The sequence below is a fragment of the Uloborus diversus genome, chromosome 10, assembly GCF_026930045.1.
Source record: "Uloborus diversus isolate 005 chromosome 10, Udiv.v.3.1, whole genome shotgun sequence".
In the NCBI taxonomy this organism is placed as follows: Eukaryota; Metazoa; Arthropoda; class Arachnida; order Araneae; family Uloboridae; genus Uloborus; species Uloborus diversus.
Window position 1 is genome coordinate 125,825,151 of NC_072740.1, and position 20,711 is coordinate 125,845,861.

At 31.4% G+C, this 20,711-nt stretch overlaps 1 protein-coding gene across 1 annotated transcript in view; it reads left to right on the plus strand.

Annotated features, from left to right (window-relative positions):
* The first annotated feature begins 3,567 nt into the window (after positions 1–3,567).
* The window catches only part of LOC129231403 (CD109 antigen-like), a 311,980-nt gene continuing 294,836 nt past the window's right edge, over positions 3,568–20,711 (plus strand). Inside the window, exon 1 of the mRNA XM_054865708.1 lies at positions 3,568–3,682. The gene's annotated coding sequence lies outside the window, so the exon portion shown is untranslated. The remainder of the gene's footprint in view (positions 3,683–20,711) is intronic.

Here is a 20,711-nt window from a genome sequence, read left to right on the forward strand (position 1 = left end):
TATCCCGCTTTGCACTTGGTAAGAAGTAGATCGAGATTTTCTACCTACAATTATCCGTTTCTTCCCCCTTTATAAAGAACTATCTTATTGTGGTTTTAAACTACCTGCAATGAGCCCGGCTTTTTGGTCAATGCAACATTATTGACCAAAGACACTACATTTATGCATGGTGAATTCTAGTCCATTGCATACTATTTTAATCAAATAATGAATTCTCAAAGAAGCATTTTTTATTTTCATAAATGAAGTACTGGAAACTCAAGTTTTGATTCAAGACTGAGACACAATTTTAAGTTTATTTCTATGTTACTGCTTGAGAAGGATTTTTTAAAGCCGCTGATCTTTGAAGTTTCGCACCATTTTGTGAAAAATGAAAGAAATATTTTGAATGAGCAATTTTTGATCTCCATGCAACATTATCGGATCGAACGAATAACCGCCGGCGCCGTTAGATTTCTCTTCGGTGATAGCGCTCATTTACGTGCATCGTTCTTTTTCAGTCTTCTCAAAACCTGAAAGATAAATAATAATTTGCTTTAAATTTTAGACAACTGAAGAAAAAATATTGTATTTCACAGGAAAAGTAGTTTCTTCATTTCTTAATAAATGAACAAAATTGGGATGTTTCTAATCGGCTAAATTTGCTGCAGTTTAAGCTGTAACTTTGAATTCTTATTTCACCAAATGACAATTAAAATGTTTTTAATTCATTTTTTAAAAAAAGACAATTAAATCGGTGAAAGCAAAAACCACTTCAGTCACAAAAATTCGAAAATTCGTTTTTCATGGAAATAAGCTCTGGGAGGCAAGATGCATGTTCAGTGCAAAAACCACGAGGTTCAGATTAGTGGTTCACAAGGTACGGGCCCTTTCTTTTGAATGTACAGAACATTTTGAACGTTTTTAGTGCAGATTTAGCTACCACAACTCAATTTTTGTAATGACTTTAAATTGTCGTTGTTAGCCTACATTCCTGAATACTGTAAAGTTTTTTTAAATTCCTGATTTCTTATGATTTTGTAACTTTTCATAACGACGCATGGTTAAAAATTGTTGCTTGTAAGTGCTTGATATATTTTTTTCATTCCTGTGAGTTATAATGGTAAAGCAAACATTACTTTAATTCTGATGAAATTATGAATAAATATAAACTTTGTATGATAACTGTTTTCTCTAAAAACCAGTTGAGTGCAAAAACAAACAGAAGCCCAAACTACATTTTAAATTTTTCTGAATTTTTTTTTCGTAATTTTTGCGTGACAGCAACTTAAATGCTAGTTGTGACGGAGGAAAAAAATTGTTCAACTATTTGAAAATTTGGAGGAGTTATGATTTTTTTCTCTCTACTGAAAAATTTAACTCTTGACTTACGTAGTTTTTGCACTCACCGATTCAATTGTTGGCTAATTTTCTTTTGTTGTTTGTGTAAATAAGTCTTCCTAAGATGATAGCAAAGGATTTTTTTTTCATTTGCACGTTAGATTCTCCGTTTTAATGACCTAGGTTACATTTTGGATGTTTCGCCCTTTTTTTCTTTCCTCAGAATTCCTTGATTAAAAAATAAATACCCTACAATGATTTTCATGTAAAACGTATTATGCAGACAAAATAAAAGATAGAAAATGTTATTATCTAACAAAATCGCAATTTTTTTTTTTTTTTTGTACAAATTTTGAAGGAAAATAAAGATCTGAAGGAAGAAAAGTAAGTTTAAACCATGCTTTTTCATAGTAGTGTTGGTTTCAGGGCAAATAAATAAAAAAATTTCGTCTGGTTTTCGTAATATTTCGAACGTGCAAAAACGATGAACGGATTTAAACTGGGTGTTTTGCATTAATTTTATTGTGAAATGTCAACAAATAAATAAATATATAAATAAAATGATAAATAGAAGCTTTATTAGGGGGGGGGGGGTGTAGGGTTTTCAGCGTCAAAATATTCACTTTTTTACGATTTTTTTTTTAGAAAACGGTTTGATTAAATTTATTAAAACCTTTTGCGCATCATTATGCATGGTTTTAAGAATATTCTTTAAATATTTGATCAAAACCTATCCACAGGGAAGTCAGTGACGGACCTTTTCCCAGATCAACTTTGGAGAGAGATGATTTGCGGTGTTCAATGTATCTCAGCTGACATTTATCTGAAATCAAATTCTATTTGAATTAAGTCAAAGTATTAATTAATCCTTACCCCTACGTTCTCAGATCTTTTTTTTGTTTGACTTTCAAATTTTTGACTGCCATTTGAAGTTAAAAGTGCTATTTTTCACGAAAGTGAAAGAGAAGCTGAGAGAAAGCGAAAGTAAAGAGTGCTATTTTTCCTATTAAAAAAAAACTCAAACTCAACGTAGGAGGGAGGTTTTTTTATATGCAGATTGTGTGTACTAAATTTGAAATGAATCGGTCAGTTGGTTTTAAAATGGGAGTGAACACCGACTTTGAAAAAGTGGATTTGAGAAAAACGCGTTTAAAGTTTTAGAAGCTAAAAAGCAATAAATTCCGGCTCCATAGAGTATATTAGATCTCCTCAGCATCTTCTTTTTTCATTATTTAGTTATAGTATATTTAACTAACCTCAAACCAGCAGCACTGACACTCTGAGCGTCTGCAGCTGTCAGAACTGCTGCATTCTTCGGCAGCTGTCGGAGCTACAGTTTGAAGGAGCGGAGACAGAATGCTAGATAACTTTGAGAATTTTGCACGAAAGGACTAAAAATTTTGGGAATATATTTTTGAAATGTTTAACTACAAGACGAAATGCAAAAGAAAAAATCACTTTTTTGAAACTGCAAAACACTCCCCCCCCCCCCCACCCAAGTAGTCTTTTGCTGTACAAGTTATCTGTTTCCTGAAGTCAGTCTTAGGAACATTAGTGTCAAGAATTTTATAACATTATTGCATAATTTCAGTAACTATTAAGCTTTATCAACAAAAGTAAAGAAAATGTGCTGCATTAGATTAATTAAATTCATAATGTCCTATTTAGAGGCATGATAAAATTTAAAACCCCTATTTGAAATACATATTGAATTTTTTTTTAAAAAAAAGTTTACTGCTCCACTTAGAAAATACTTTCAATGGACAGTTAAATTTATTTACCCATTTTGGTTGGAAAAAAAATATGTCATTTAATTGGAAAAGTTATCAAAATTATCAAATGAAATTTTTTATTACATTTATTCATTTTTAATTATTAGTTTAGCGAATATCGAATTTCTGTTCAGGGTTTCGAAAAGGGGGAATTGATTTTTTATTCATTCGGTAAAAATCTAAAAGAAAATTTTTTGACGAGAGAAATTAAGAATTCCCCTCGTGAGATAATATTTTGCTGAAAAAAGAGTTCGGGCCAGCCACTTTCAGCCATTCCCGACATAACATTATTTTGGAGCAGCCTATTGGTTCATCCAGTTAAAAAATACCATCGCGGGCCCCAGCCTCTTAAGTAAACCAAGTGACTCCTGCACTCCGTCAGTAGAAGTAAAAAGTCGCGCGCGTGCGCCAAGCGCGCGCCTGCGCAGACGGCACGCTCTTCCTATGGTCAATCTCGCGTGTTTGTTTACCTCGCAGATGCATTCTAAAAGGAATGGGCATCTTTGCTCCCCAGACGGGATCGCGGATTAAAGTCACGTTGGAGAGAATTGCAGTCGCTTGGATTCTTTACTTGTTTTAGTTTTTCTGAGGTGAGTTTGATTGCCTTCTATCATTTTTCCCATTATTATTTCTGGTCATTTTCTTCGCGGCGCACATTTATGTGGCTATTATTTATTTCGAATTGCACTTTATTTTCTTGATTGAAAGAGATATCTTATACGATAATAAAAATATCTGAATAATTCTTAAAATGTTTTCATTTCGATGGGGATTCCCTGTGATTTATGAGCACCAGCCCTTTGCGTTATTTTATATTTATAAGCCAGTTTACATCATGTGATTTTTGTGGTTTAAGAGCGCAAAACTGACTCACTCATTTGGGAGAGAGTTGCAGTCGGTTGAATTGTTTAACTTTATTTGTTTTTTTGGGGGGTGACTTTTCATTGCATTTTATCATTTTTTCCAACTATATTTCAGCCGTGGTCATTTACTTTGTAACGCACATTTGTTTCCAATGTAACTTTATTTTCTTGATTAAAAGGATTTCTTACATAAAGGGTTTTCACTTCCGACGGGGGGGGGGGGGGAGTACCGGCCTGAAACAACCTCGAGTTATTTCGAATTTTCTTTGCGAGTTAACATTATCTCATTTTCGATTAAAGAGCACAAAACTGAGTTACTCAATTTGATTTACTGAGTTTGAGTGAGTGCGGATTCAAGTTACCGTGAAAGGTTGTAGTCGGTTAGATTTCTTTAGTTTTTCTGCGATGACTTTTCATTTGCTTTTATCATTTTTTCTCAATATTTTATCGACTGCGGTCATTTACTTTACGATGCACCTTTATTTTACTGCGCACATTTATTACGTGTCATCACTCAATTCCCATGGAAATTTATTCTCTTCATTAAAAGATTTCTCCTCTTAGATTTTCATTCCGATGGGGTTCCTGTTGTTTAAGGACATCAGCCCTTGATTATTTTATTTGACAGTGTAGGGGAACATGGGGCAAAGTGAAATGGTGAAATATTTTCTCTGTTTTTAGTACCACTTATCTGGTATTATTTTAACTATATAGCAGCATATGCAGTCTATTCCAACCAGGAAAAAAGTACTGCCGAAGATTAAAGCATTTAGTAATACAGGCAATTTTAAAATATTGACACTAATATTGTAATATTTCGTTGTAAGTCAAAAATTATTTTTGTTACTAAAAAATGATAAAGCTCTTGTTATTAACATTTTAAATTGTAATTGAGACCTCCTGATATTCAATGAAGTATTAATTTAGTTAATATCAAACTTAATTGTATTTTAAATAAGTTGTGCAATTAGTGAAGTAGATATGGGGCAAAGTTAATTAGTGTGTTTCATTTACTCACTCAATCATTTAATATAAATCTCTTATGTTTTCATTTATTAATTAATTCATTTACATTCCTTCATTAAATAATTCACTTATTTATTTATTCATTCACTTATGTTCTTATTCATTCATTATTTTTCTCGCTCATTTATTTTTCTTCACATATTAACTGATTTAATCATTTAATTATTCGTTTATTGTTTCATTATCTTCTCATTTACTCATTCAACCCTTAATTTACTGATTCTTTTCATCAAAAGTGTGCTTTATAAATGAATAGAAAATATTTCAACAGAAAAATATTTTATTTTTCACTTTGGCCCATGGAAAAAAAAGTGAATTTTCTACTTTTTTTTTTTTTGAAGACTCAAATTTACTGCCAAAAATAAAAAATACTGTTTCAACGCAAGTTTTATTATAAAATATAATTTTCTTTATGTACTGTAATTTTCAAAACAAATTTCCGATTCGTTCATCTTGAAAAAACTCAGTCGTCTTAACCATTTCACTTTGCCCCACATTCCCCTCCATCATATAATTTTTGTGATTAACCCTTAACATGTGGGGGAATATTATTGTAACGTAAGTGATGAATAGGGAGTGAATTCAACCCCAACATTATATTTTTTGTGAGTACCGGAAAATTTCGAAAATTAAAGTTTGAAAATGTCAAATGATTTCTGTAGCAGCATTTATCTTTTTAAATACAACTGAAAAAAGTACTGTAAATGAAGTACATATACGTATGAAGTCATTTTCGTAAATATTACAAAACTTTTTAATGTAAAAATCAATTTTTTTTTTTTTTTTTTGTGTGTGACACCCCACTTCATCAGTTAAGGGTTCAAAAGCATAAATCTCGCAATCTTTCTGCAGTTTAAGTTTGAGTCATAGTTGAATTTTGTAATGAAACGCAAAGCTGTCCGTTTTTTGACAGAAATAAGTGTTTGATCTCATTTTGTTATTTTCTCCTTTAAATTGCAAATTAAAAAAAAAATTAATAATAATAATATTTTCCACTTTTAAAACATTAAAATTAATAAACATATTTAAAATAATAGGCTGTTTTCAATCAGGCTAAACAAATATTGTTAACACTTTAAGTACAGTCATTAGATTAGCTTTGAACCATGTGACTACTTTTCCCCACTTCATGTTTTTAATGAAGAATGATTTCAAACGAAATTGTAGAAATCTTCGGCTTATAATATCGGTTTTGCCACGGGTGTCCATCCCTCCAAGAGCAAAGGCGATACCCCCCCCCCCCCAAAAAAAAAGAGAACATACCTCACAAAACATCTCCCTAAAACTTTCAATGGTGCAGTCTGTGCCATGACCCCCCCCCCCCCTCCCCCTCCTTAGGTGGGCATCCCTGGTTTTCTACTTATTATCCTCCTCAGTCCCAGTATCGCATGTATGCGACACTAAACAACACTTAGAAAAAAAAAAACAATGTAAATAAAATGTGTCATTGCTTCATAGTATTAATTAATTTCCTGATTAGTCGATGACAGTATTAAAAAAAATGGTGTTTATTAACAGATTTTCATTGCTTGTTGTTTGCAGTCAAATGAAGATAACATTTGTGAAAAAAAAGAAAATTACATCATGCGCATGCAAAAGTGTCTCTCTTTTTAATAATTTTTGAAGTAGAAAATTATTAAACATGCAGTCTAATTCCTTAAATGTTGTGTTTTTCCTCGTGTGTTTATCGATTTCACACTCAAATCTTCCTGTTTCTGATTTAGAACATTATTATAATTTAGAGTCGCTCTTCCAGAAGGCACAAATTTTAAGATGAAGTTTTAAGCACTTTTTCCGTATTTTTGTGTGTGTTTAGAACAAATTAATACATTAAGAGCCTTCCATCCAGAATTGACATTGAAAGGTCTTGGGTCTGACGAGGTTGTTTTAAAAAATATGATCACTCTACTTTACATAGTTAAAGTGTATAATCTAGTCATTCTGTTTCATTTGAAAGCGGTTGAATGCTGATTTGAAGTCCTTGAAATCTCACATCTCCTACATAGTTAATATTACATTCAAAAAAAAGAAGAAATAATAAAAAAAAGACATTTTGTGAATCTATAAAATAAAATTACGGATTTTAAAATATTTATAAATTTTATTTTCGAGTTTATGGTTGCAATACTTTTATTAATATTACTTATTTTGCACCACACTTCTCACATGAATTAAAGTCACCTTATGTGGCAGGAGCACTTCAAATCAAGATACTAATTCATTAAAAATAGTTTTTAGAATAATTACTTTTTAATTTTGGGTGCATATACGATACTTTACAGTTTTTTTTTTCTTCAGTTCTATGCTAGCAAATACAATTCCAATGCATTTGCAGGTACTGCATTTGCTACCATAGAACTGAAGAAAAATTCCTAAAGTATCGTATATGCACCCGAAATTAAGAAATACTAATTCTAAAAACCATTTCCCAACAATTTAAAAATGAGTGGGGTTGTTTAGAAATCGAAAAATTATGAGTTAAAATCATCCTGAACGATTGTAACCAAACGATAGAACGTGAATGAAATCAAGTAGAAGGGATCATGCATTTTTGCTGTGAAGTAAATAAAAAAAAAGAAGGGAGGGGGGGGGGCTACAAAATTCAGATAAACTTAATGACATTGGAGAATTTAATTTGTTTCATTCAAGAAAAGGAAAGAAAAAACCTCTTCTAAATTTATTTCAAATTCCTCTAAAATAAAAATCATGATTTCAGTTGAATCGAGTCTAAAAATTTGGACAACACGGACTTTTCATGGAAATGAAAAATGATAACATTAAAATTTTAGTTATGAGTAGATAGATCAAAAATGTTTCAGTCAAAATTGATCATTTGAACTGTTTGAAACATTTTTTAAAAGGACAGCGTTGCTTTTCTTAACGTTTTCTACAGAAAAAAATCAGTGAAAGTGAAGAGTTGCTCTCCTTGTTTTGCAAAATTTTGGTATTACACTTATGTTTATATGACGCACCGTTTTGCCATCATTTTTGAAAATTTCACTTTAACTTGAAATCTAGTATTTTGAAAATTACTTACAATAACTTCAAAACAGCAAAGAAATTGAAACTATCTGTTCCTGCAATATTTAACTAATAATTTTCCTAAGTAATCGCACAGTTCCTGTAATAGATTAAAAAAATAAATAAGTAAACAAACAGAAATTGTCTCTATGCAAGTATTCGTTGCTTTAAAATAAGCATTTATTTTCGATTTTAAAAAAAATAGAAAAAAAAGAAAAAAACGAATTTAATTTTATGTATAAAAGAAGAAATACATTCGTAAAGTGGGGAAGAAGGGACACCTATTGCCCCGATTCCGAGCGTGAAGGGGACCCGAGATTTTTAAAATGAGAGGCGAAATATATGTAGGGACGTATGGGGGTAAACAATACGGGGGGGGGGGCGTAAAAGTCATTTGTACCGAGCCCCAAAACTTCTGTTTACAATGTGGTATCGTATACGTTTTAAATTTTCGATATTCGCTGACTTTTTATTATTATTATTTTATCTTTTCAATACTGATCGCCCCCTCACGAATTTATCGCCCCCAGGTTGGGTACTACTGAGGTAGACCAACTTGTGAACAAGCACCTCATAGTGAATGTAAGGTCGTAATTTGTTATAAAAAATAAGGCGTCAAAAGTTTTTTTCTTTGATAAATCGTCAACAACAACATAATTCTATACAATTCCAAAAAGGAAACGACCAGAAAGTGTTGTGCTTGTTCACTGGTTATGGATGTTCATTTACTGGGTTGTACTTTTTTTATACCCTCCCCCCTTAAAAACATCATTCCTCCTCCCCTCAAAAAAAAAGAAGAACAAAAATTAAAAATATTAATTTGAATTTTTGGCATCTTGAATTCAAATTATGTTTTTCGCAGTCACGAGCGTGTGTGTGTACGAATGCGCGTGTGTGTTTGTGCAGGCGCATGTGTGTGGGTGCGCGCGTGTGTGTGTATGTATGCATGTGTGTGCGTGTTGTGTATGCAGTGCTGTGTGTGTACGCGCGCGTGTGTGTGTATGCGTGTGTGCGTAGTATATGGACGCCTCCGACCAGGAGAAGCGGATAGCTCAAGACCGGGGGACAGCCGCGCCTGGAGGACGGCGGGCGGTGGTGCTGCAGAGGCCCTTGTCCAAGCTGAAAAAGGAACGGAACATCAAAAAATGTCAAATGAGAACAATAAGCAATCGAGATTGCTCAACAAGCCTGACGTAGAATCGTAAACGTTTCATATTTTTTCTTTCAATAATTGTACACATCGATAAAAATGTTTTAAATGCCATGTCCCAAACATTGCATTTTTTAACGATGTTATAAATTTCTGAAAATGAGAATGTGCTCAGGTATTCATTCACTTGTCAGACAGCCCCACCTAGTTTAAAATGAAACATGTGTATCATCCTTTTTCAGTCAGCAGCCAAGTGGTCATGGGAATGCATCATGTCTCATTTAAAGTTAGATATGCAGGGGCATGCTACATCATTAGACCCATAATCAACAATTCCGCTAAAAACCTGAAGCTAAATCATAAAAGTTCTTTCTGTTTTTCCTCAATAGTTGCGCAAATACATAATGAAGTTTTTAATATACCAAATACTATTGTTTTATAAGATATTTTAAATTTCTGAAGATGAAATTTCACCTAAGTGCTCAATCGCTGGCCCTATCTAGTTTAAAATGAAAGGATCGCAAAACCATTTTCACTTACTATGTAAGTAAACGTGGGAATGCATTATGTTTCATTTTAAACTAGATATACAGGGATGTGCTGCATTATTAAACCCAAAACCAATTGTTTTACAAACAATCACTTTTAAAGGGTTAATAACTACACCTTCTAATTAAAGTCCACTGTGGCTCTAATGAGTGATTGTGCCGACTACATTAAATACATTTAAAAACTGTCTACACTGAATACCGAAGTTGACTCTTACAAAAATGCAAATTGTTGCACCTTCTCTGAAGAAGAGAAAAAAAAGGACTTGTCTTTTTGACTTTCATTTTTTTACTTTCATTTTTTAATTTCATGCCTCCCTTAAAATTTATAACGGAATAATGATTGATTTCTTTTACATTCTGCACTATTTGATTATTACCTTAAAAATCGAGCTTATTTATTCATGAAAAATAGAAGATTTATCATTGAAAACACTTTCTCTGTGCTATTTAAAGGCACAAAAATTATTGTGAAACAGGGGCACCCAACTGCAGTTGGGGGGTGGGGAGTCATGGCGCCAATTGTATATTAAAATTTTTAGGGAGGTGTTTTCAGATGCATTTTCCTCTTCCTTGAAGGCCTTGTTGTTTGGGGGGGGGGGGCAAGAACGCATGTGTTAACACAATTAGTTTGATCCTAATTATCTTTTATAGTTAGGAATGAACATTTAGTTTGAATGCTGTTAGATGTATGCTTATTCATTTGGTCTAGAATTATATGGTATTTTGAAACGGAATTTCTTCTCTCTTTTTTTAAAGGGAAGAAAAAGAGGTAAAAGTGTTAAAAGGTTATTAACGAAAAAAAAAATCATTATGCTTTGTAGCCTTAACTTGGAAACGACATTAATTTCACTAAATAAAAAGAAATATATGTATCTCAATGAAAAGATGATTTTAATTCTGATATTTTTCTGTAACTTTTTCGGTCTTATTCACTTTTCTAGAATGATGTCTTGTTATTTCATTTATTAACCTATTTTTTGACACTAGTTGGAATCGTGATTTCTGATAAATTGAAGATATGCTTGACAAGGAAGGAGTGCTCAACTGGTAGGGGGCATGATTTTAAGGGAGCTAGTTTCACCGTTTTTTTAAGGACGGGGGGGGGGGGGCTCACTCTTGGGAAGATGGGTACCCCCTTGTTAAGGACTGCTTTGTTTTAAAATCGCGGCTTTAGCTGACAAAAAGAACATAAGAAAATAAATGGAGCTGAAGACGAGTAAAAAAAAAATGTTTACGGGGAAGTAGGCTTTATTAGTTCTGTAAGAAGTTCTTGTTGTGTTTTAAATGCAGTACAGACTGAAAGCAATTCGAGAATCGAGAATCCGGGTAATATGAGCAACAGGCAAAAAAAAAAAAAAAAAAAAAACCTTAAGCAAGCAGACTACGAAAAACACTAAGAAAATTACATATAATTGTTTACAAAAGATTAAAAAATAAATCTATTTTAAAAATACATAAAAAATATTTTCTCATTAAAACTATTGGTTCACTGTCTTCTGTTTCAAAAAGTGTGGTGTTTGATTGAATATGTTTGTTAGATTGCATTATATAAGCTGTACAATCCATACAGGATCTTTACATTCAATCAAAAAAAAAGGCGAATGTTTGGCAAACTTCTAGTTTAGTTCGTGTGGTCATAGTTTTAAAGTATTTTCTATGCAAAGATGCAATTTTTGAAATTTGTTTACAAATTTGATCCGGATTATCCAAAAATCCGGATTAACGCGTGCCGGGTAAACGAGGTTATGCTGAACTTTATTCCAGGGCTGCGGAGTCGGAGGAAAAATTACCGACTCCGATTTCGGGAATTTTAGAGTCTCTTCGACACCGTCTCTTTTTCCCCAAAATCAGTTCAACTCCGACTCCGCAAGCACTTGCAGAGTTGTGGTCTTTGACGTAAAATGAACGCGACTCCGAATCCACAAGCACCGGCAGAGTTGCAGACTTTGAGAGAAAATGACCGACTCCAACTCCGATTCCGACTCCGCAAACACTGGCAGAGTTTCGGATTTTGAGGGAAAATGACAGACTCTTTGACTCTCCGACTCTTGAAATTTTAAACCTTCGACTCCCGACTCCGACTCCTTTGCCCCAAAATCAACCCAACTCCGACTCCCCTACCCTAATTTCGGAAAACAAATAAAGTTTTAACTGTTTTAAAAATATTTACTTTCACTTAAGCAACGAAACGAGTACACTTTAAACAAGTAGGATAGGTTGTTGGAAAGTATTGGCGCGATTTTTTTTATGAAATATTTCAATTTCAAAATATTTTGTCATTTGGCGAAAAATTTTGGATTAGAGTGACGTCAGAGTTATTATTACGTTACTGCGCAGAGACGACATTCGCCATTGGGGGTAGCCATATTGTTCGTCCTGCAGCTTCAACGCGTGTGGCGGAGATCAGGGTGTGAAAGAGCTCGTAATCCGTAAAAATAGAGGGAAATACAACGTCTTGAATGCTTAAGGTATTGTTCTAAAATGTTTTAATTATTAGTATGTAGCTTTATTTTAGATCGAAATTCCCTGTTTCTGTAATGATTTGTGTAGGATCGGAAAATGACCTACCAAGTTAACCCTCCCTGTTAAGTTTTATCATAACTTTATAAATTGTTTCAATCATACAGGAATTTATTATATTTCTGCAAGGTAAGAGTTTAAGTGTTTGTTAGATTACCCTTTGGCGTATCAAATGTTACGTTCTTGTTGTTATAGTTTTAAATTATTACCTTTGTAAATAAGCATTTTTTAAAATTTGTCAACAAATTTCATCTGGTTAATCCAAAACTCCAGCCGGATAAATGAGGTTATGCTGCACTTTATTCACTGCTAATTTATTTCTTAGTTGTTTTGAAGCGAAGATTGCTTCAACGTGGTTGGCTCTTGAAGTGAAGCCTGATTTTTATTGATAAAATCAATACCGTTATTTCTTTTGAATAAATAAAGGGTAAACTGTTTTTGAAATATTTATTCTTGATGAAAAAAAAAAATGTGGATATGTATTTTTATGAAATAGCTTCGCCACAAGATATTTAGCGAAAAGTTTTACATTAGAGTGACGTCAGAGTCATAGTTAACTTACTGCGCAGCGCCGACATTCGCTACTGGAGCTGCCATTGTTCGTTCTGTAGTTTCAACACGTGGAAGGAGATCAGGGTGTGATAAAGCAAGAAATTCGTAAAAACAGAGGCAAATACATTTTTTTTTTTTTTGTGCTTCAGGTATTGTCTTAAAATGTTTTACTTTTTGTATGTAGCTTTATTTTAGACTAATAACATAAATTTTCTGTTTCTTTAATTTTTGTAGAAGGTTACGTGTAAAAGGTTATCGGAGGCTCATATACCACGTTGACCCTATTAAGCTTTTATCGTGACTTTAATGGTGTTTGCAATAACGGAATTAAAAAAATATATCAAGATAAGAGTTTAAATGTAGAAGTTTTTTTTAACAAATGCTTTGTGCCTTCGATTTTGTGTGATTTGATTTTGCCTAGAAACTAGTGGGGTGTTAACCTACTGCTTACTGTTTGTTTGAATGTGGACTTATTTAGTGATGAAATTATTTTCATTGTTGAATTTATTGATTGCTTTATGTTTTCCCCACAACTGAAAGTCCTCTTTTGGTGCACTAAATTTATGAGTTTGACTTTCATTAAGTAAATGCTTTCTAAGTAAAGTAATTTTCTTGTGTAAAAATATTGTTGACCTTATATATATATATATATTATGCTCTTACTGTTTCTTTTGTTCATTCAATAATTACTACAATCATAAAGCAACTAAAAATATCACATCAAGGTTAGGTAAAATTTTAAATTTTGTAAAATTTAAAATTTTCTAAGTGTTTTTTATCTTTGATTTGGCACACTTTTTCGTGCTTGGCGACACTTGGAAAGTAAACATCCTGTTTACCGTTTATTTCGGTGTGTTTTTATTTATTAATTACACTACTTAATTAGTTTTAAACACTGTTTTCACAAATAAATTGAAAACAGCTCAAAGTCATCTGTTGGTGCTCTGAATTTACGATTCACCAAATATATTTTATTGTACATATAAGCACCTGTCTGGATAATACAGCGTTGCAGAAATTGCAAAAATAACTCTAAAAACCCTGATGACCTTGTTTTCAAAATGACCAAAAATCTTTCCTAATTAAAACTAGAAGGCTAGAATAAATACAATTTTAAAGCACTTTTCAAGAGCTTGTCTGTGATATGCAACACAATAAGGGTTGATAAAAAAAGTATTTTAATTTCATTTAAAAGTTAAACTTTCAAAATAAGTCACTTGAAATTTTCACAAAATTTACTAAACTTACTTGAAAATTTACTTGATGCAATACTGAAATGATTTTCTGTTTTTGCCAGCGTGAGATCCTGAATAGATAAGGTTAAAATGTTCCATTGAATACTAGAAACAACCTTTTGAAAAAATGTACAATTACATAATGTAGCATGTTTTAAGTAATTTGAAACAAAAAAAAATATATATATATAATCCCAATTAAGTTACTCCAAAAATGTATTTATTGCTAGAAGTGTTTGAACATTTCTGTTATTCTGTTTTTTTAAAGGGGTATAAACTGCTGAAAAGATGAGGTTAAATTTTGAGTGGAGGATACTCCTTGTTTATATTTTGAATTGTTTTTTTTATTAGTAATAAATTGAAAACACACATTTATTATTCGAAATGTTAATCCTATATTAATTTTTTTTTTCATTTTATTCATTACTTGAAATTTATTTTAATAATAAAAAAAAGTTCCTTGAGTTGAATCAAGCTATCATTATACAGTTGAGAGCTTGCTAAAGTAAAGTAAGATGGATAATGCTTAGTATTTACTAAAGTATGCACATGATGTAAAGAAACGATAAAAAATTAAATCTCTTAAATTAACTATATAACTAATCTATTTTTAATCTCTATTGAAACAGCATCAAGTTAAATTTTTCAAAGCATTAGTGCAAATAATAAATGCAATTGATTATTTAATATTTTATTGCATTTAGTGTTATTGCATTATATCAGTAATTTATAATTTAAAAGCTTATTAATTTTTGAATAATATTACAACTATGTAAGAAATGTAAATAATGTTAGAAATATGTTAGCAATTTTCATATTTTAAAGTTATTTAAAAAAGCCCTTGTCTCTGAATTAATACATACAAGGTCTCCCTAATTTCACGCATAAAGCTCCCTAATTTTCATCTTTCAATGTTGTCAGTTATACATATTTTAATAAATCTTTTACTTGCACGAACATTTTTAAATAGTATATTAATTTAAAAAATAGCACACTATGCATGCATCTACTACGATAAACAGTTTTCTTTGAAAGCATTATATACGCATTAAAATTGCTTATTTTAATTGTATTTGTTGCATACATAAGTGAGAAGTGCATTATACACACACTATAACAAAAGGACAACTTACTTACTGCTGAAAAAAAAATCGGAAACTTGTTTCGTCTTGCACTTGTGATGTAGAGGAAGGTGGTGCAAAATGAAATATAATTTACCTTTTTCAAAATGAACAAATTGGAAATTTGTTTGAACGTAACAGTACATAAAGAAAGACCAATCTGTTTTGTAACGAAATTTGCACTGAAATATTTTGCAATTTTGTCAGTAAATTTGTGCCATTAAAAAAAAAAAAACTTCCCTTTGCCCCATGTGTGGGGCAAATTGAAAAATTAAGTATTTTTCTAATAAAATATTTTGTATTTGATTATTAAAAATATTTTTCATGAAATTACTGAATAAATAAATCAATTAATGAACGAAAAAAATTAACGAGCGAATAAAATAGTGAATGAATAAGAACATATTTAAATGAATGAATAAAAAGGGGAATTAATAAATGAAGAAATGTAAATGAATAAATAAAGGAAATGAACTATTTCACTTTGCCCTGCCACTTTACAAATTGTATTAAACACTGCAAAATAAAAACATTCCTAATATTAATTTTAAAAGGTAGGGGAAAGAAAGGCACATGTGAACCTTTTTTTTCAATTCTTTATTTCTCAAAAAGTATCAATTTCTCATGGCCAAAAAGTCCCCATGATTGAATAGTCTTTTCTTTCTTCCCCTGGAGTTCTTACAGATTCAAAAAAAAAAAAAAAATCTATACTTTATGGAATTTTTTTAAAAAATGTCTTTAATTGCTCACGTGTGCCCCTATAGGGGGCACACGTGAGCAAGCTCTGAGCACATATGAACATGATTGAAAAATGTAGGACAAGCATTATATTTTAACGAAAAAACTCTTTAATCTAAAACCTATGCGTAGGAAAAAAAGGGCACATGTGAATTTTTTTTTTTTTTACATTTCTTTATTTTTCCAAAAATATTATCCATTTCACAAAGCAAAAATATCCTCATGATTTAATAGTCTTTCATTTGTGTCATGGAATTGTTTTTAACACTTAAAAAATATATATTTCAGTTTTTTTTTTTTTTTTTTTTGAAATGTCTTCAAATGGTTCACATGGGCCGCGATAGGGGGGCACGTGTGAACAAGGCTGGGCGTATATTAACGCTAATAAAAAGTGTAGGACAAGCACATCATTTTAAAGAAAACTCTAATATTGAACATATACAGTAAAACTCCTCTAATGTGGACACTAACGGGATAGTGTTTTTTTTATCCTTAATAGAGGGGTGTCCGCAGGGCAGGGGTTTAATAATGTTACTTGCCTTGGAATGGGGGAATTAAAAATTGTCCGCATAAGAGGGGTGTCCGCAGTTGAGGGCTGTCCGTTAGGAGGGGTTTTACTGTACGTATATATCAAATATTTTGAAGGGTTTGCAACCTATACCATGTGTTAGTTTAAATTGTTCAGTAATTGAGTCAATAAGAAAATATTCTTTCCCAAATATATTTCTGCTCACTGTCAAATTTTAGTCTCGTAGTCTGCTCTGATCACTGGATAGACACAAAAAAAAACCTTACAGGACTACATAGTACAAAGAATATTTTATTTTATGTAAGCATTATTGTTATTATCTATTACTTTAAAACTTCATGTAGAGTTTTTTAAACTGATTTTAAACTTCAGTTTTTAATTAAATTAAAATATTTTATGACTTTTTATTTCCTGTAAGTATTATATAACACTAAATTTTTGACCAACTATTTAGTGATAAAAATAAATATTTAATAATAATAATAATAATAATAATTAACAAACATTTACAAACTAATTATAGGAAAATAATAATTATAAATATTTACATTTTTAACTCTTGCAATATCCTACGATAATAATTATACTAGAACGGAGAGGATATGAGAGCTTTTCACATGTGCCACTAGATGTTGTGCTCACAAGTGCACCATCATCTGCCTTAGAGCTAACTCGCATGAATAAAGAATTCTTAATTCAATAAAAAAAATTTAAACACTGTCATAAAATTACTTGAATATTCATACGATGGTTTGCAATAATTATGTTTGTCTTATCAGTTAGCTTAAAAAAAATGTTTTCAATTACATACAACACATGCAAAAACTAATTTTTGTCACCACAGAAACATAATAGGGCTAATTGCTCTAAAAGTTTGGCCATGAGGTATAGGACAGATACTGAGAATACTTTAGAATATTCGAATAAAATATTACGTACCTCATGCCACGGGCATATTGGGCAGTATAATTTTTGAGCATTAAACGAAGTGGGTTGAATTTAATGCATCTGATCTGAAAATATATTGCTGTTAGTGGCACTAGAAACAATTGGCCAAATCTTTTGATAATCATGTATGAGTCATGGGTGTTAATCGTCACTGTAGAATAAAAAATAATTTGTTCCATTCTATGCATTTTATTCCTGCATTGCTATTAAACATTCACGCCGATGCTTCAGTAGAAACTTCCGCAAAACTGTATCGGACTGAAAACCTGCCGCTGTCAAATAGGGTAAGTGCTCCAGTAGTCGGTTACAAGGACAAAAAACTGCTCATAAATCGAATATGTTTTACTCAAAATCGGATATGATGTTTTCCCACATTCACTTACCTATGCCCATTTATCATCCAATAACAGTGAAGTTGTGGGTACTTTTTATTAAGTAGTAATGAGTCACTTTATTTTAACTGGTGTACCCATCATCCTAGTTTACGATTCTGCTTATGATTTTGTTAAGAAAACACATCATCTTCAAATGTAAAGTACCCTTCTTTTTTTTCGTTTTTCTGTAAATTTTCGTTTACTTTTGTTTTAATGGATTGTGTAAGATAACATTTCATTTAAAAAATGAATTCCTTCTTAGACACAATTATTTTTAAAGGGGTGGCCGACCATTGGGTACTGAATGCATTCCCAATAGTCGGCCATGATAGATTGACCACTGGTTCTATACTGTTTGGTTGATATACCTAGTAGTCGACTACATACTTATTATGTATTGTCTGATATTCATCAAATTAAAATAAAGTATTGACAAAGCGGACAGCTAGGTTGTTTTGAGTGAAATTCATTTTCAAACGTTATTTTTTCTGAAGAAAATGTTGAAATTTTGTGCCTTAGGGTCATTCCATAGAAATGTCAACTTCAACCTCAGAATTTTTTTCCCACAAAGCATTAATTGTGACCTATCATTTCATTCAGCATACTTTCTAGTACATAAATCCAGTAACAGTTTGCAAAAATTTCATTCGGTGTTTTTCTTCTGGCTCTAAACGTGCGAGGTTGTAGAAAAGGCTTAGCATGTGCAAAAAACATGCGTCTACGTTTTCTTGTGTAATGTAAAAAATTTTGCAAATTTTTGAAAGAACTTTTTTTATTCTAAATGATTAGATGTTGGCCTAATAAAATTGACTGTTCTTTTTGCATACATTTTAAGATAAGTATTTTAATTAGTTTAGTTATTTCACTGAAAATGTTTACGTTACGTTAGTCACGAAAATGTACTATTTTCTGCTTAAAAACTAAACCAGATGATTGAACCAACCAGGACTTTTTATTTTCTTACATCAGTGTCATATCTACTTAAAAAGTGCAAAATATTTATTTTAGTATTAGTAGATAAAAAATAATTAGTGTGACTAACATTTGAGCTGTGACTAACGTAACAGTTTGCATGTGATTAACGTAACATTTTAAAAATGACTGCTAATATTTAAAACTTATTTAATTTAATGTACATTTTCATGAACAATTTTGAATATGTAGGCATTCTATATTAATTAAAAATATAAAGGGTGAAAAATACCAGTAATATTACACATTGTAGACCTTCTGTTTACTTAGAAAAATACTTTTTTAAAAGTCTTTAAAAAGGTTCTTCCAATTTAAAGAATTATTAAAAAAGAAAAAAGGTGAGTAAAGCAAAATGAGTACTCTGCTGAATGTGCATTCAACACAAGAATCCAAGCTAAAGAATTAAGAAAATAAAAAGGCAGTCTTAACAAAGGAGAACGTCTCTATTTTTTAGAAAATACATCTCCACCTATTATAAAAATGAAGTAATGGCTGCTCGTTGGAAAACATTTGAAGATATCACATGATACAGTGACAATAAGCGCTGCTGCCATATACTTCCGAAAATGCAAGAATGATCATTTAGAAATTCAAACATTTGCGGTGATATCTGGAATTAAAATGCATTCTGCAAAAACGTTCGAATATTTTTTTTTCAGTATTACATTTTAATTCAAAAGGATGCACAACACTATTCGTTCGATGAATCAGTAAACCTTAAAAAATAATATGCCATTAAAAAGTACTAGGATTTTCTTATGACGATAACTAGTATTTCTGCAGAATACTAGAATTCGGTGAAACTATCAATTTGCATAAAGTTAATTTTTTAAAAGAGAGATATTTAAGATTTAATCAGCCCAAAATGATGGTATTCAGCTTGTAAAAGCAGTTTTTTTATTTCTTTATATTTTTTCGCACATTCAAATTGAGTTAATTGAACTGAATCCTTCCATTCAATTTCTTACTCTAATATAGAAAAAAAGTAAAGAAAGGACCATAAATGCAACACAAAGAAGGTTCCTAAAAAGTGTAAAAGTAATATAAGAGCAAAAGATCAATTACAAAAAGTTTTTTATATGCATTCATTGCTTTTTATTCGATGGTTACGTTAGTCACTTTACGTCAGTCACACACAGTTTTTTGTAAAAGTACAATTAAGGGCCCAAAAAAAATTCATCTGTAATAAATCTGTAGTGCATTTTTTAAAAATGGATTGCTTACCTCTTACAAATATATCGGCCAATTTTAAATGCCTGCGTAAGTTTCAGAAAAATTTGCCTCGTAACATAAGCATTGTTTCTCAGGATTGCAAAAATGTTACGTTAGTCACGATGCCATTTTTATTGCAAAAACACCTGCCAGCGCTTATTTTGCTTCAAATTATTGGTAGAAAATGTAAAATAGTCACCTTGTACATTTTAAATCTGCATATTGAACCAAAACACATTTTTTTTTACTCCCGGTGTAAGTAAAAAGAATTTGAAAATCAGCTGCGAATGTTACGTTAGTCACTATGCATTGACCCCTTACCTGTTTTTGACAAAAAGAGTCGTTTCATCATTTTATTGCTGCTAATGTTTATTCTAGTTTAGAATCCCCCCCCCCCCCCAAGAAAAAGAAAAGTTGAAATCAGGTTGTGAATTTACTCCGTCGTTGCATTTAGAATATAAGTTCTAATACTCAACTTTGGGGGGGGGGGGGGGACTCTATCGGGTTTTTTAATCAAATCATGATATGTTGATGAAATTAATTAAACAAATGATCTGATTGCAAATAGTATTTAATCGGCAATAAATAAACATTCCCATTATAAGGAATTAAGATGTTTTATTTCAATAGTTACGTTAGCTCAAATTATTTCAATGAACGTCAAACATGTGATTCTTCTTTCTATTGCTCCTTTTGCTACTATTTGCATCACTAAAGGGGTTTCAAGAAACCTGTATTCTATCTAGAGTAATTATTTCAAACGTTGGTACCACTACTTATTACTGCTTCTAACCAAATATTTAATTC